This window comes from Mastomys coucha, unplaced genomic scaffold (genome assembly GCF_008632895.1).
Source record: "Mastomys coucha isolate ucsf_1 unplaced genomic scaffold, UCSF_Mcou_1 pScaffold17, whole genome shotgun sequence".
NCBI lineage: Eukaryota > Metazoa > Chordata > Mammalia > Rodentia > Muridae > Mastomys > Mastomys coucha.
Window position 1 is genome coordinate 18,228,979 of NW_022196899.1, and position 13,684 is coordinate 18,242,662.

Sequence of the window (13,684 nt, forward strand, 5' to 3'; positions counted from 1 at the left end):
CACAATGGGCCACTGCTCTCCACTAGGAGTGTTTCTCTGAAAGCTCTGCTTTTATGTTCCTGCTGACTGCATGCCAACTTGCATTGTTAAAGAAAAGAGAACTAAGGATTCAAGTCTCCAAACTTTCCCCAAGCAGCTGCTACTTAAAATAGACTTTCTTCTAAAGTGAAATAGTTGCTATCTTTCCTACAGAGACCAGATTTAACAAATGAGAAAAGAGGGAGAGAAGAAGAGAACAGAGCAATATATGCTGAGCTTCCGTGTGGATGGGAGCTTTTCAGGCTGATAAACTCAATGGAGAGGAACATGTAGGGGGGGAAACTCCTAAGAGGATGCTGAAAATGAGGTACCTCAGCACCTGAGGGAATGAGGTGTTACAGACAACTCAACAATCTTAAGAATGTAATGAAGAAATAAAGATAGAAATCGCAGTGTTGAATTTAACCGCTCCATCAATCCCTTCCTTCTCTTTCAGTCTTTACCATTTCTATATGCTAACATATCGATTAACTTTAAAATATCATTTTAAATATTAACCAAGGCTTTGTATGACTCAGCCTTATGTTCTCAGAAAAGCCCGGCATTAGAGCATTTCTTACCTGTGGAGTTTATGTCTTCCAGATTCATAACTGTTTAATAAATTTTTATGGTTTATAAATGAAAATTTATTGCATATTTCCTCTCTATCAAACTATTATAATGAAGTTAAGAAGCCATGTGTGGGAGATAATGCATTGGGAGTTTTGGTCTGCTAGTTTCTCTCTGTTTTGCAGTGTCCTTTTTCTTCTTTGCTAGTTTTCTAGTTTAATAGAACAGTTCATATGTTTAGTTTAAAAAAAAAAGAAAAAAAAGAAATACCTAAGAAACTAATTTTACTCAACATTGGTGGTCAATTTAAAATTAATATGCTTTAAATTTCCTAGTGGTGTAAGTAAGTTAACCAAGGTCAGATTATTTCCATCTTTCTTGAAATAAAATAGTAAGAATTTTTATCAAAGATGAAAGCGTAAAATGCCCTGAGATCTTCGAAGCAATTTAAGTTACTGAAGATATTTTATAAAATGTTCTTACTCTCTAACGAAAGGCAATTGTAAGAGTTTATAAATTCTACACAAGATTTTTAGATATTTTGTTTCTATAGAAATTTGCTCTTAATATAAAATCTGAACTATTTTAGATAGGTTATGCACATTTCAGTTATTACTGTGTATCTGAAGTCATGGGCCAATGGTTAGACTTAGGATCTCAATATGGCAGGTCCTGGCATGAATCACAGAGCAACCAAACACAAGCAATGGCACAAAAAATATTTACACTGTCTTTCTGGTACTGGCATGAGATCTAGGTTTAATCAAAGGAAGAACTGGAGCAGGTATAGAATGTATTTTAACCAGTCCTGGTCAAAATGTGGTCTAGCTAATCTCTCTGACCTTTCAAAGTATCCCCAGAGAAGTTATCACTTGGAGGGCATACCCTTGTACCCACAAAACATTATCTCACGATGTGGTGGTCTGCCTGTTGAGACTTAGATAATTCTGGAATCCAAAGGAAATGCAGCTTTAGGATAAGATTCGAGACATTTCAGTACCTTCTCTGAGTGTGGAACAGGACGTTATAAAAGCTGATAGAAAGATGAGTTGTTCTTATCTTTATACCTTCAGCTTTGAAGGAGGATGGGACAGCTATTAGGCATGTTAGTCACTCCTATAGATTAACACATAGGTTAACAGCCTAGAATAAAGGAGACAAACACAAAATGAACTTAGGAAAGCCAGGCTGTCATCCCATGTCTTATTATGTTGAGCAATTGCTAGCCAAGTAATGAGGCAGTACAAAATAGCATAGCATTTCTAATAATTGTTATAATTGGCTGATTCTAATTCTCCTATATAGTTGGGATTTTTTTTTTTTTGATTTTCAAGACAGGGTTTCTCTGTATAGCCCCAGCTGTTCTGGAACTCACTGTGTAGACCAGGGTGTCCTCATACTCAGAAATCCACCTGCCTCTACCTTCCAAACGCTGGGATTAATGGCGTATGCCTCCACTGCCCAGCCAGTTCTGGATTTTTAACTAACCACTGAAAATTGACTAGTTGACGCTTATTTGTGTACACACTTCCTCAGCTGCTGCTGAAGATGAAACCCAGGCTTTTGCCTATCACCCCTCACCACAGAAATGAATCCCTAGCATGGCTTTTTAATAACCAAGTATCTACAGCCTCTACCTAGTCACAATGTAAATATACAAAATACCATAATGAATGTTGCCTAAAAATTACACACCTTAGAAATGCAGTTTGGATTTCAAATCTTGGTTACATACTGCCCTGTTGAGTGGCCAACGCCTACAATTCAGAAATCTTCTGATACAAAGAGAAACATATTTGTAAGAATGAAAGGAAACAGTTTTAAGGCAATGCTACTGTTCTCGTTGCTATTAGTGCCATTGAAGATAGGAACTTTTTTTCAGAAGAAGATTGCAAAGCTCAGGAAATGGCAAGAATTGACAGATGAAATTTAATTTTTTTTCCAGAAAGAGCTAGTGCCTACGAAGTAAGACAACAATATTTTTCTTTCTTAATTAAAATGCTACAGGAATTGCTTGAAAGACATTCAAATGGGATTGGAGGTCTATACAGTAAATGTATATTAAAGATAAGTTATCATTAATAAATATTTAATAAATTATATTGTGTATAATATTTCCCTAAATGTTTTCATTGTCTATAATGCCTCGCCTAAACTTTTCCAGGGATTCACCATTTTCTTTTCTGTACCCCAAGTAATTCCCAAATTGGTTCCACATGTGACAGATGCCCTATAAATAGTCTACCTGAATTACCTGAGATGCAGTTCACTAAAGGGAAAACGTGTCCAGTCATTGGAAATATATCAAAGTGGACCCCCATTATTGCAATCAAACTTGCTTATACTGTCTATTATAACATAAAATACTTACCAATGGCACCGTAAAACAAAAGACATATGGAATTTCACAGAGTTTATAATCTGAATAGCCAAGGAAACAACTCAGTAAAGAAAGCTTATGGAATGGGAGAAAATTCTCCACTAGCTACTCATGAAAGAAGGCTTAATTAAAACGTATTATATAAAAACTCAATGATGACTAACTAAAGTATATTAGAACTCCAAAAAATTAAATATCAAAACCCTTCAAATTTTCCAATCAATAAATGGAAGAGATATCAAACAGAATTCTTTAAAAAAATAAATATAGTGACCAATAAAAAGTAAGTGGAAAATGTTCAATGTGTTTATCCACAAAGGAAAAGCAAATTAAAGCAACATTAAGAGTAGATCTCACCAGTATCAGGATAACTACTTTCAATGGCTAAGATCAAAAACTTAGGTGACAGCAGATTCTGGTGAGGTTGTGGAGAAAGAGGGACACTCCTTCATTGCGGGAGGAATTGCAAGCTGGTACACCCACTCTGGAAATCAGTTTGGCGGTTCCTCAGGAAATTGGACATAGTACTACCTGAGGACCCAGCTATATCACTCCTGGGCATATACCTAGAAGATGTTCCAACATGTAATAAGGACACATGCTCCACTATGTTCATAGCAGCCTTATTTATAATAGCCAGAAACTGGAAACAACTCAGATGTCCCTCAATAGAGTAATGGATACAGAAAATGTGGTACATTTACACAATGGAGTATAACTCAGCCATTAAAAACAATGAATTTATGAAATTCTGAGGGAAATGGATGGATCTGGAAAATATTATCCTGAGTGAGGGAATCCAATCACAAAAGAACACACATAGTATGCACTTACTGATAAGTGGATATTAGTCCAGAAGCCTAGAATACCCAAGATCCAATCCACAAACCACGAGAAACTCAAGAAGAAGGAAGACCAAAGTGTGAATACTTCAATCCTTCTTAGAAGGGGGAACAAAATGCCACAGGCCAGCCAATCTGAGCCTCCCTCAACCCAGGGGGAAACAAGGTCCTAGTCAGGTGGACAAGGCAAGGTGTTGGCGAAGAAATGACAAACAGAAATAACACAAGAGAGGGCAGAATCTGAATGTATTTGCACAAAGCAAAAATCAGGCTTATATAGTATATAGAAATAGGGCGAATGTCAGGGATCACATAGGCAGGTAGTGGTCACATCAAAGTCAGTAAAATCAAATAGCCAGGTGTAAATGATTCCTTTGGAAGAACAATAGTGCTCTTTCCCACTGGGCTATCTTGGCAGCCCTAAGCAAATTCTCTTGGTCTGAAGCAGGTAAGCACCAGGAGGTCCCATTCTAGCAGCTCCTGGGAATGGTTTGGCTTGTAAAGCAAACATTAGTTCAGGAAGCTTTTCAACTACTCTCTAGTTTGTAAAGCAATTCTGCCTTGTGTAGTACTGCTCTTAGAGTTCTAACTATGTTTATGGATAGCAATAGTATCTTATTTCTATCTCTAACTCTGGAGATACCCTGTCTGATAAGGCAGCTTCCTTATAAAAATTCCAAGTTAATTACAGCTAGGAAATCAATTAGGATCATTGCAACACTGTGGAGGAGAGGAAATAATGTTTAATCTCAGTTTTAGCTATTTATGAATAATTTCTTAGGGCACCTGTATGCCCTAACTAAGAAAACACACAAAACTCTCCACAGACTTTTGCAGAGACCAATCTGGAACATATCTGAGTTAGGAGATGCCAAGAAATGAACTCCAGGAGGCTAGCTAGTTCCCTTTGAGGGTGCACACCTCAAATCCACTAGCAAGCTTTAAGGCCTGACACGCGGGATCCACTGGAGTGATGAGTGGATGTGGCAACAAAATACCCATGGAAGGAGTTGTAAAGACAAACTGGAGCAGGGACTGAAGGAAGGACAATCCAGAGATTGTTCCACCTGGGAATCCTTCCCATATTTAATCACCAAACCCAGACACTATTGTGAATGCCAGCAAGTGCTGGCTGACAGGAGCCTGATATAGCTGTCTCCTGAGAGGCTCTGACAATGCCCAACTAATACAGAAGTAGAGGCTCACAACCATCCATTGGACTGAGCACAGGGTCCTCAATGAAGGAGCTAGAGAAAGGACCCAAGGAGCTGAAGGGTTTGCAGCCCCTTAGGATGAACAATAATATGAACTAACTAGTACCCTCAGAGCTCCCAGGGACTAAACCACCAACCAAAGACTATACATGGTGGGACTCATGGCTCCAGCTGCATATGTAGCAGAGGATGGCCTCGTTGGTCATCAATGGGAGGAGAGGCCCTTGGCCCTGTGAAGGTTCTATGCCCCAGTGTAAGGGAATGCCAGGGCCAATAAGTGGGAGAGGGTGGTTTTGTGAGCAGGGGGAGGGGGAGGGAACAGGGGTTTCTTCTTTTTTTTTTTCAGAGGGGAAACTGGGAAGGGAGTTATCATTTGAAATGTAAATAATAAAATATCTAATAAACAAACCCACAAATGACAGCAAAGGCTGGTGAGGAAATGATGATCCTTTCTAAACTGCTAGAATAAATGTACATTGGTAAAATTATAATAGAAATACAGTTGAAATTTCCTCTTAGGCATATTCTCCATGGAATCAATGTCAACAGAGCACAGACCCATGTTAATCTCTATTCTTATTGTTACAATATTCACAATATCATATGGAGCCAGCTAGGGGCTCATCTTTAGGGGAACAATAATAGAAAAGGTGACCTACCTACACAGAATGGAGTTCCATTTTGCTCTAAACAAGATTGGAATTATGTCTTATGCAGTAAAATGCAATTGTACATCATCATCTATTTTTCTAGGTGATATATACCATGGCTTCTTTCATAGACAGAATTAAAGACAGTTAAAGATTGAGAAGAAAATGAATTATCAGAACATTATCTATACATATATGAAATATATATGTACAAATGGGAGTAAAGGGGTTACAGGGAGGAGGAAGAAGTATACGTGATAGAGAGGAAACCAAGGACAGAAGAGTCTTTAGAAGGCTGGGATTCTAACTGTGCACCATTACACACAGCATAAGTTATTCTTGATCCCCTGTTGATTGTCAGTTTGGTTAGTCATATTAATATTTTATTTCTGTATTTTTACTTTTGTTTAATTTTATATATAAAGCTCCTTTCCATTACATAGGCCATAGAATAGAATCCTTTTTTCTTTTCTTTTCCTTTTTCTTTTCTTTTTTATTTGTTTTCTTAAATTTTATTGGATATTTTATTTATTTACATTTTAAATGTTATTCCCTTTCCCAGTTTCCCCTCTGAAAACCCCCTATTCAATCCCCCTTACCCTGATTCTATGAGGGAGCTTCCCCACCCACCTACCCACTCCTGCCTCACCTCCCTAGCATTCCTCAACACTGGGGCATCAAGCCTTCACAAACCAATGGCTTTCCCTCCACTGATGTCACAAAAGGCCCCTTCAGCTCCTTTAGTCCTTCGCCTATCTCCTCCATGTGGTTCTCTGTGCTCAGTCCAATTGTTGGCTGTGAGCATCCACATCTGCTTTGGTCAGGATCTGGTCGAGGCTCTCAGGAGACAGCTGTATCAGGCTTTAGTCAGCAAGTACTTCTTGGCATCCAGAATAGTGTCTGGGTTTGGTGTCTGCATGTAGGATGGATTCTCACGTGGGGCAGATTCTGGATGGCTTTTTCTTCAGTCTCTGCTCCATTCTTTGTCTCTGTATTTTCTATAGACAGGAGTAATTCTGGGTTAAAATTTTGGAGATGGGTGGGTGGCCCCATCTCTCTACCACGAGGCCATGCCTAACCTCTGGATATAGTCTTGACAGGTTCTCCTTCCTCTTTGTGGAATATTTCAGCTAATGTCATCCCTCTGGGGTCCTGGGAGGCTCTTACTTTTCTGGCAACTGGGACATTGTGTTTGCTAACCCGTGCTCCCCATCCCCTGTGCTACACATCTCTCTTCAATTTCCTGTCTGTACATCTCCCCCCAATCCTGATTCCTTCCCTCTTTTCACCTCCCCATCTTCTCTTCCTCCCATTCCCTTCACTCTCCACTTCCCTTGATTATTTTCTTTCCTCTTCTAAGTAGGACTGAAGCATTTACTCTTTGGTCTTCCTTCCTCTTGAGATTCATGTGTTCAATGAGTTGCATTATAAGTTTTCCACACTCTTTGCCTAATACCTACTTATTAGTGAGTACATACATGTGATCTTTTGTGACTGAATTACCTCACTAAGATGATATTGTCTAGGGCTGGTGAGATGGCTCGATGGTTAAAAGCACTGACTGCTCTTCCTGAGGTCCTGAGTTCAATTGCCAGCAACTACATGGTGGCTCACAACCATCTGTAATGAGATCTGATGCACTCATCTGGCATGTATGAGGACAGCTACAGTGTATTTACATACAAGAAAGAAAGAAAAAGAAAGAAAGAAAGAAAGAAAGAAAGAAAGAAAGAAAGAAAGATTTATTTTCTAAATCCAACCATTTGCCTGTGAATTTCAAATAGTCATTGTTTTTAATAGCTGAGTAGTACTCCATTGTGTAAATATAATACATTTTCTGTATCTGTTCCTCTGTTGAGGGGCATTTAGGTTGTTTCCAGCTTCTGGCTATTATAAGTATGGCTCCTTTGAAGAAAGTAGAACATGTATTCTTATTACATATTGGAGCATTTTCTGGGTATATGCCCAGGAGTGGTATAGCTGGGTCCTTAGGTAGTACCATGTCCATTTTTCTAAGGAACCACCAGGCTGATTTCCAGAGTGGCTGTACCAGCTTATAATTCCATCAGCAATAGAGGACTGTTCCTCTTTCTGTACAAAATTAAGGAAATCACACCCTTCACAATAGTCACAAACAATATAAAATATATTGGTATGACTCCACCCAAACAAGTGAAAGATCTATACAACATGAACTTCAAGTCTCTGAAGAAAGAAATCAAAAAGAACTCAGAAGATGGAAAGATCTTTCATGCTCATGGATTGACAGAATTTATGTAGTAAAAATGGCTATCTTGCCGAAAGCAATCTACAGGTCCCATGCTATCCCCAATAAAATTCCAACTCAAATCTTCATAGAGTTAGAAAGAGCAATTCTTGAATTCATTTGGAATAAAAAAAAAACAAAGATAGTGAAAACTATTCTCAACAATAAAAGAACATCTGGGGGAATCACCATCCCTGACCTCTAGCTGTACTACAGAGCAGTAGTGATTAAAACTGCATGGTATTGGTACAGTGACAGGCAGGCAGATGAATGGAATAGAAAAGAAGACCCAGAAATGAACCCACACATCTATGATCACTTGATCTTTGACAAAGAAGTTAAAACCATCCAGTGGAAAAAGCCAGCATTTCCAGCAAATGATGCTATTTCAAATGGAGGTCAACATGTAAAAGAATGCCAATTGATCCATTCTTATATCCCTGTACAAAGCTCAAATCCAAATGGATCAAGGACCTCCACATAAAACCAAATACACTGAATCTGATAGAAGAGAAAATGGGGAAAATCCTCAATCACATGGGCACAGGGAGAAATTTCCTGAACAGAATACCGATGGCTTATGCTCTAAGATCAGGAATTGTCAAATGGAACCTCATAAAGTTGTAAAGCTTCTGTAAGGCAAAGGACAATGACAATAAGAGAAAATGGCAACCAACAGATTGGGAAAAGATCTTTACCAATTCTATATCCAATAGAGGGCTAATATCCAATATAAACAAAAATACTCAAGAAGTTAGACTCCAGAGAACCAAATAACCCTATTAAAAATGGGAACAGTGCTAAATAGAATTCTCAACTGAGGAAAGTCAAATGTCTCAGAAGCTCCTAAAGAAATGTTCAACAACTTTAGTCATCAGGGAAATGCAAATCAAAATGATCCTGAGATTCCACCTCACACCAGTCAGAATGTCTAAGATCAAAAACTGAGGTGACAGGAGATGCTGGCGAAGGTGTAAAATCCTTTATCTTTTAACATCACCAATAAGTCTTTTATTTCTCCTTATACTCAGTGAATGTAATTATAATTGTAATTGGATTTAGTTATACCACATTGATCTTTGATTTCTATATGTTGTTATAATTTTCCTTTTCTTTTTAATATTGCCTCACCTTGGAAGTTAACTTTAGTATTCATTTTTATTTACACATTCTCCTTTAGATTCAGCTTTCCTTCTGTTTCTCAATCTCTTAATTTCACTTTCTTCCCTTTCCTTTATTCTGGCTTAATTTATTTAGCTTTAAGGTAATATGAACCATATTCAAAAAATAAATCATTTCACAGTGAATTCAAAGACTCACTGCTTCTTCCTCTTCTATGCTATGTGATACCAATAGCATACATTTACTGAAATATATGCTGTAATGCCACAAAATAACCTGCCATTATTCTTGTTTTAAGTAGTCTGTTATATTTTAAGTACATTCAAAAGGAGAGAAACATTTTCTTATATTTAAAGAAACATTCAGTATTTTCCACTGTTTTTCCCTTTGTGCGGATGCATGTTTTGTTTCCTACTGTTTCAAAAGTGCCCTTGAGTATTCTGTCTCGTTCTTGCCAGCTGAAAAAGAATTCTCTTGGCATTTGTTTGTCTGCAAAAGTGTTTATTTAGTTTTCGTTGTTGAAAGACACTTTTCCCATACAGAGCAGTTTCTATCTCGCGTGCTTTGCTTCCTTCATTTCTTCCTTATTTCCCTCTCTTCACACCCAGCTGTCTTCAATTTATATATTTTTCTACTAATACCTGGCCCATTTTTTACATTAACTGACATTTCTCATCTTAAATCTTTGGAATGTCAATAAGAACACTTTGCTCTTTTTATTTATATTTGGTGCGTAACTTGCTTTAATTAAATTTTAGTTAATATTATTGTGGTTTTTGTTGGTATATTTTTGTTTGTGTGCATCATACTTGGAGTTTAAGTTTCATAGATCATAAATTGATAATATTCACAATATTCACCAATTTCTCTTAAAAATTGCCATTAATTTTCACTCTCTCCTTTCCCATTTTTTTTTTACTTGTGGTGGTCTATAAGAGCACATATTATAGAAAATAGATATATAGATGTAAATATGGATGTGCAGTAGGTCATGACACTTCTAACATATTTTTAGTCTTTTATTGTTGTAGTTCCCAGAGATGTCCTGCTGTTTTGGTTAGCTGGAACTTTCTTTGGTAGTGTATAGTGTACAATTAATGCAGAATTTTAACTTCTGATATCTTCCTTTGATTCTCTGTTCAACTAGGATATTGTTAAAAAATGTTTAAAGTACACATTTGCTACTTCCATAACTCTGGTTCTGTTTCTACTAATTTTCTTCTGATTATGCATTTTAATTTGATATTTTTAAATGTATGTGTGTATATGTTCTTTTATTTGACACAGAATATTAATCTGCATCTCTACCATACTTCATGACAAGTTTCTTGATATTCATGTTATTTATGGATCAAGTTGAATATTTTGAGAATTGTTCTCTAGGGCAAATGTAAGATCATCTGTATTCTTAGCATAGATTAGCCGTGACATTAAATATGTGATATATGAAGAATCCTGTTCAATGTTCTAGACAGTCAATTTTTTTTCTCCTCATTGTAGGAACAGATATAAATTCCAGTCCAGTGTGCACTACAGACTTTGTTGAGTAATCTTGCCTTCCTCAAGAACTCCTGCTTCAAAATTTGTTACTTTTATTCTTGGAAATGACTGGTTTTCAGCTACAAATTTCTAAAGGCTGCTTTTTTTTTTAATACACATAAATTTTTTTATTAGATGTTTTCTTTATTTACATGTCATACAATATCTCCTTTCCCAGGTTTCCCTCCAAAAAAAAAAAAAAAAAAAAAAGAAAAGAAAAGAAGAGAAAAGAAAAGAAACAAAAACAAAAACAAACCCCTGTTCCCTCCCCCCTCCCCCTGCTCACCAACCCACCCTCTCCTGCTTACTGGCCCTGGCATTCCCCTACACTGGAGCATAGAACCTTCACAGGGCCAAGGGCCTCTCCTCCCATTGATGACCGACTTGGCCATCCTCTACTATAAGCATGCTGCTGGAGCCATGAATCCCACCATATGCTGCTGGAGCCATGAGTCCCACCATGTGTACGCCTTGGTTGGTGGTTGAGTCCCTGGGAGCTCTGAGTGTACTAGTTAGTTCATATTGTTGTTCATCCTAAGGGACTGCTTTTAAGATATGTGATTACATCCCGTGTTTCCAGCATCAGCTCTGCCGAGGCCAGCGGCCACCTCTGATGTGTACTCTCTGTAGCTTCACCTCTGGCTGTAACTGGATCTCCTTCCCTTTATTGCTTTCTGGAAACTGCCTCCAGGTCGAAAAGTAGGGGGATTATTCCGCTTATCTCTTTTGATTATCCTTTGTCAGAGATCGGAGTCCTGACTATCTGTTGTTCAATGCAAAAGCCAGTGTTTGTGTACATTTTATTCTTCTGACTGTACATGTGTCAAAAGCAAATCCAAGAGGATTTAGTCTTTCCAGACACAGCAGTAAAGAGCAACTGTTCCTGAGAGCATGGCTACATATTTTTATTATATTTAATAGAATTCCCAATCATCTGTACACTTACTTGAAGATTTTAAAAATCAATAATTTAAAAAAAAATGTGCAAACTGACTCATGTAAAAAAGATCTACCTACATTGTTTGCAGCATAAACATTACTTAGTACTGGTCGTGAAGAAATGGCTTAGTGCTTAAGAGCACTTGCTGTTCTTGCAGGGGATCTATATTAATTTCCAGTAACCACATAGTGACTCACAAAACAGTCCACCTAAAAGTCCAATTGCAAGGGATGAAGTATCCTCTTCAGGTCTCACACACAAGGCACACATACATCCATTCAAGCAAAAGACACACAAAATAAAATAAATCTTAAAAATTGAATCTGGACACATTTGAAGTCAAAGTAAGATAGCAGGATGAGAAAAGAAGGTTGGAAAAAGAGCCTTAGCATCAGAGGAGGTCTCAGTCTCACATAACAGGGAAAAGTGATAAGGACAAATTAAAAATACAAATTACATAATTAAATCCTTGACATAGGCATTGGTTAATGTTGCTTCAAGAATGATTACAGACACCATAGAATCATCATGCCTTTGAAAAGGATGTATATACACTCACTAAACATACTTTATTGTCAAAAGTTGTAGTGCTCATCTGAGCCTGAAGTGAGTAATACTGCTTTTGCCACTAAGTCTGTCTTCAGAGGAGATAGTTGGCATCATGAAGGCATGAGTAACTGTAGAAATTTCTCAGAATAATAAAATATGGCATATGAATTGATTCTTCCTTTCTGTAGTAACTTTCCTACACAATTGAAAGTATTCATTCACAACGGGATTTCTTGCAATATTACTGTCAATCCCAAATGGTGTGTGAACTAAGATTTTTGTAACATAATAAATAAATATTATTATCATTTTTAAAGCATTCACATCGGATTTTCTTACCAACTAAAATCAATGCTTCGTGTCTTTTGTCATAAAATGGTAGCAGTTACCTAAAATCTTCATTCCACCTTTCGTTTTTTTTTGTTTCTCTCTCAGTCTCAGCTTCTCCCATTATCCCCAAAGTCTAAAATCTCATGTTACAGATTTCCAATTCAATCATGAGTGTGCAAAATATCATTTAATAGATATTACCTATTTCACCTTTGGTTTTGTTTTTTCATTTGCAGTGGTGTGGTGGTGAGACATGTTGGACAAATGGGCACATTATCTCTCTCCTCTCTCATTCTTTTATCTCTCTAACTCCATGAACTCAAGATTAAGCTGAGGCAGACCCTTTGAACTCCTGATCCTCTGATCTCTCTCTCTGAAGTGTTAAGATTACACTCGTGCACTACTATAACAGATGTAAATATAATTCTTTTCCATGATGTGTGCGTGAGTGTGTGTGTTTATGTATGTGTGCTCTTGCTCATGTTTGAGCATGTGCACACACATGTGATATTTGACTAAATGTGTTCGTAAGCATTTGCATGACCATGTATGCAAGGGTGAAATTGTGCACAGGTACAAATGAAAAACAGAGACTGACAATAGATGTCTCCCTCAGTATGTCTCCACCCTACCTTTTTGAGATACTGTTTCTTATTTGAACCAGGAGCTCATGAATTCACCTATAGTCATTAGCAAGGACCAGGGATCTTCCTGTTTCTAGTCCTATAGCCCTGGGGTTATGCATATTTGCTACCATGCCTGGCCTTTACATGCATATTGAGTATCCAAGCTCAAGAATACCAAATTTATACTTATAAAGCAAGCACTCTCTTAACTGAGCCATCACCCCCAAGTCCCTAATATATTTCTTTTTTTTTCTTTTTTTTAAGACAGGGTTTCTCTGTATAGCTCTGGCTGTCCTGGAAATCTCTCTGTAGACCAGGCTGGCCTCTAACTCAGAAATCTGCCTGTCTCTGCCTCTGCCTCCCAAGGGCTGGGATAATAAGACTCTTATAAACCTTGCTTCGTGAGCTACAGATTTCAAATCTGATGTGAAATTAGTATTAACAGTTTTATCCTAATCAGAGCTCCCGTGTCAGAGTCTTTCCATCAACTCCATTCTCTGCAGAGGATTGGAACTCTTACCAGCTCTGCTAGAAACAAGAATGCTGCCAGTTAAGATTTGCTGCTCCCGGGGTACAAAAGAGTTGGTAGATTTAGTACAATTTTTAATGGCACTATGATTTCACAATCCGAAAGTTAC